Source organism: Canis lupus, chromosome 27, assembly GCF_048164855.1.
Source record: "Canis lupus baileyi chromosome 27, mCanLup2.hap1, whole genome shotgun sequence".
NCBI lineage: Eukaryota > Metazoa > Chordata > Mammalia > Carnivora > Canidae > Canis > Canis lupus.
The window spans coordinates 17,485,893-17,490,409 of NC_132864.1; positions in this window are offsets into that span (position 1 = coordinate 17,485,893).

Consider the following 4,517-nt stretch of genomic DNA (forward strand, 5'->3'; position numbering starts at 1 on the left):
TTAATGTCTGCGTGGGCTTGGGTTGGCCGCCTAACCTCTCTCTGCCTCACCTCTGACACTATAGAGTATTACTATAGTCATAATGCCTGCGTCTGTTGCCTACTGCCTGGATGACCTCAAGCAAGTCGACTCACTTCTCTGAACCTCAGCATCCTCACTGGTGAATGAGGACCGCTGAGAACGCTTCCTTCATAGGTTGTCACAAGCATTAAACGAGATGATGCACGTGGAGTGCTCCACACCACACCTGGCACGGAGTAATCATATCAGTGTTGGGAACACCTGCTCATGTCTTTTCCTCCTCTTCTTCCTGTTTCTCCCTCTCCTGCCTCCTCCAACTTGTCCGTCGCAATCCTCTGTTGGGCACCTGCCATGAGCTGGGCACTTTTCTAGGCACTGCCCTCCTCCAGAGCTATTTTAAGAATCACATGTACCAAATGAGAAAGCACTCTGGCAGTATCAGGGCTAATCTGTCATGGAAGAGGAGAGGTGATAAATTCACACTGTGGCTTGTGGTGACTCCTCTTTCAGCTTCCTCTCATCTAGGGTCATTAATTTAGAGCCTTGACTGGGATTTCTATCATCTGTGGCTGTAGTGACATTAATTTGATATTCACTAACCTTAGTTACTTGCATATGATCATCCTAATTACTATTATTTGCCGTAGCCACGTACCACATACAACTCTGCTTTATTTAATATTGTGTTTTGAATCACCTATTTTTTTGAATGCAGGTTTAACCTTAACCTGAGCAATACTATCCATGAAACCTAAAGTTAGAGGGGCACATGTTAAACACTTAGCTATTAGGTGGAATAAAAAATTGACCCCACCCGCTTGCCACCCCAAATCACCCTTTTTGGTGCCATATCCCCACAGTGGGCTGCTCTACCAGGCATCACCTCTGGCCATCCAGTTAACTAGGAACCTTAGATTCATTGGTTCATATTTATCAACTCCTATCTTCCTTTTCCAAGCTGAGGGCTTGCTGTCACATGTGGCTATAATGGCATTAATTTGATAGTGCTAACTTCAGTTACTTGTGTATCTCATCATCATCATCATCATCATCATCATCATCATCATCGTTCCTTCTTTCCATGCCCAATACTAGTATCACTCAATATTTTGTTTGGAGGTTCCTCTTTATTTATTTTTTTAACTGAAATTTAGCTTCAACATAAGCAATGATGTCTTTCAAATCATGAGTTCAATGGTCTGGTTACCTATTTCTTTCTAGCATATATTGGAAGTGAACACTTAGCTATTAAACAAAATACAATGTTTGGTCACCCAGGAGCATCTTCACATGTGCCGTATTCTGACAGTGGGCTGCTGTCCCAAGTGTTAGCCTGTAAGCATTCAGCTAGTTAGGAAACTCTTCTGATTTATTGTTAGCCATTTTTTCCCAAGTCGTGAGGTCCATAAAGGCGTAGGGAGGTCAAAGCTCTTGTCTGGAGTGACACGGTAAACCCCAGAAGCCAGAAGTCCTGGTCCTCGGAGTCTTCCCCGAGGCCATGGGATGCCTGGCCTTACTCTGACTTGTCTTTTGGCTCATGAAAAATATTTATTCAGTTCCTTTGCTTTTCTACCCTTATCTATCTCCTCCCTGGCACTCAAAGACACAAAAAGGGTTAACATCCATCTCCCACTCTTCTTGACACATCCCACCCTGGGTTCCTGTGGATAATCACCAGCTTCCCTTGAGCTATGACCTTGCCCCCCACCATGGAGGCTATCACAAGACAGATATAAACACCTCAAAGTTCCCAGCGAGTCCCCTTAATTGGCACCTTTCTGTTCTGCTTTAAATTAATCAAAGCCAGTCCGATATTAATACTGTAGGGGGAATTAAAATCATGCAACGCATTAAAGATGTAATTTAAAATTAATAACTCATAATTATTTATCATGGCGTATCAGTGGAGCTATGAATTTTCCCTTCTAACCCAGCGCACATTCTCCTGCCTTTGCTTTTAATAGCATCTGGACCATTACTGCGCCCAACCTTGGTTCCTGCAGACACCCAACCTAAGAGACGTAATTCATTTAATTTAATTTTGGGGGGCTTAATTGTGGTAAATCACTACTTAAGAAAAGACATCTATTTGAAAGGACAAATTGGGATAATTTAATAAAAGCTGGAGTGAAGAAGCCCAAGGACTTAATGATGCGCTGTGGGTTTTGCTCAGAGAAGCCCCCTATTCTTTGACTCATTTATTGAGAGGTGTGAGGTTCAGTTTCAAAGGCTTTAAAACAATGGCACCATCTAAAAGGTTTAGCGAACAATGGAAACAGCCCACAAGTCCATCGATATGGGATTGAGCAAATAAACACTGGTCTATCCACCCAATGGAATACTATGCAGTCATATAAAAGAACAAGGATGGGTTTTATGTATTGTTATGGAAGAATTACCAAGATAGTTCAATTTTTAAAAGATTTTATTTATTTTTCATGAGAGACACACAGAGAGAGGCAGAGACTCAGGCAGAGGGAGAAGCAGGCTCTCTGTGGGGAGCCCGTTGCGGGACTTGATCCCGGGACCCCAGGGATCACGACCTGAGACAAAGGCAGATGCTCAACCACCAAGCGACCCAGGTGCCCCACCAAAATAGTCTTAAAAAATGTTAGAACATGTTCTCATGACAAAAAGAAAAATATATACATAATTATGTATATAGTATAGAATATCCCTGAAAGGGAATATAAGAAACTGGTACCAGGGACAAGGTGGGTAGCTGGGGGATCGAAGGAAGGAGGAGAGTTTTCATTTTTTATACATCATGGTAGCTTTTGAATTTCATACTACGTGCAAGTATTACCAATTCAAACAGATCCAAAATTAAAATAGTAATAGTGGGAAAGATTTGCCAATTTGGGTCTTGAAGATCTCGTACGCTCTCACTGTCCTTTCCAAATGCTTCCCTGTGCTCTGTGCACCATCTTCGCTTATCGTGGTAATTGTTATCATGTGTGCAACGTCCTCTCTGGACTGGCCACCTTGCAAACTTCATCCCACTTGGTCTTTACATCAACCTTGTGAGGCAGGTCTTTAGTTAACCCTTGTGCCTCCTACTTTTTATTACAAAAAGTTTCAAACATAAAGGTGAAAGAATTTCTCAGTGAACAACCATATATTCACTGCCTCAATTCTATTTAAAAAAATGTATTTATTTGTTTGCAAGAGAGAGCGAACGAGAGAATCAATCAGTGGGAGGGGCAGAGGGAGAACGAGAGAGAAACTCCAGCAGACTCTGTGCTGAGCGCCCTACACAAGGCTCTACTCAGGGTTCCATCTCACAACCCCAAGATCACGACCTGAGCCAAAACCAAGAGTTTGATGCTTAACCAACTGCGCCACCCAGGTGCCTCTGAACTCTACCTCTAGGGTACCTGAGTGGCTCAGTGATTGAGCGGCTGCCTTTGGCTAAGGCTGTGATCCCAGGGTCCTGGGATCGAGTCCCACATAGGGCTCCCTGGAGGGAGCCTGCTTCTCCCTCTGTCTATGTCTCTCTGTGTCTCATGAATAAATAAATAAAATCTTAAAAAAATAATTTCTACCTCTTTTTGCTATATTTGCTTTATCACAGACTGCTTCATTTACCCATCTGTCTCCCCATCTATCAGTGCATTTCATTTTTAAAATGCAATCCGAGTAAAATTGCAGACATCTCTCTATTCCCCCCCACCCTGCCAACTCATTCAGCATGTCTATAATTAATTGGAATGCAATATTTGGTTAGGTACCTTTTTAAAAAAGAAAAATGACAAACAGTGAAGCGCCCTAACCTTAAGTAGACCATTTGCTGAGTTTTGACAAGTACCAACATTGCAGTATCAAAAGCCCTTATAACTTTAAAGATCATTTTCATCTACCCAGAAAATGCCCTCATTCCCCTTTCGATTAGTTCTCAGCTTCTAGAAGAAACAATCATTCCAGCTTTTTTTTTCCTACCACAGATCCACTTGGTGACAACAGAACTTCATATAAACTGAATCCTGCAGTACGTACTCTGGCCAGTATACAGCTTCTTTCATTCAGCATAAATTTTGGAGATCCATTGGTAGTTTGTCCCTTTTTATTGCTGTGTGGTATTCCATTGCTTGGACACACCACAATATATTTTTCTGTTCACCTGTTGGTGGACATTTGAACTGTTTTCGTGTTTGGGGCCATTATGAAAAGGACTGCTATGAATATTTTGTACGAATACTTTTGCGGACATGTTATTTTATTTATTTTGGCTAAATACCTAAGAGTGGAATTGTTGGATCATATAATAATTATAGGTTTAGTTTGTTTTTTTTTTAAGTTTTATGAAAGAGAGAGAGAGAGAGAGAGAGAGAGAGAGAGAAAGCGCTTGAGCAGGGACAGGGGCAGAGAGAGAGAAGCAGACTCCCTGCTAAGATCAGGACCTGAGCTGAAATCAAGAGCCAGATGTCCAACCAACTGAGCCACCCAGGCGCCCCTATAGGTTTAAGTTTTATAAGAAACTGCCACACATTCTTCCA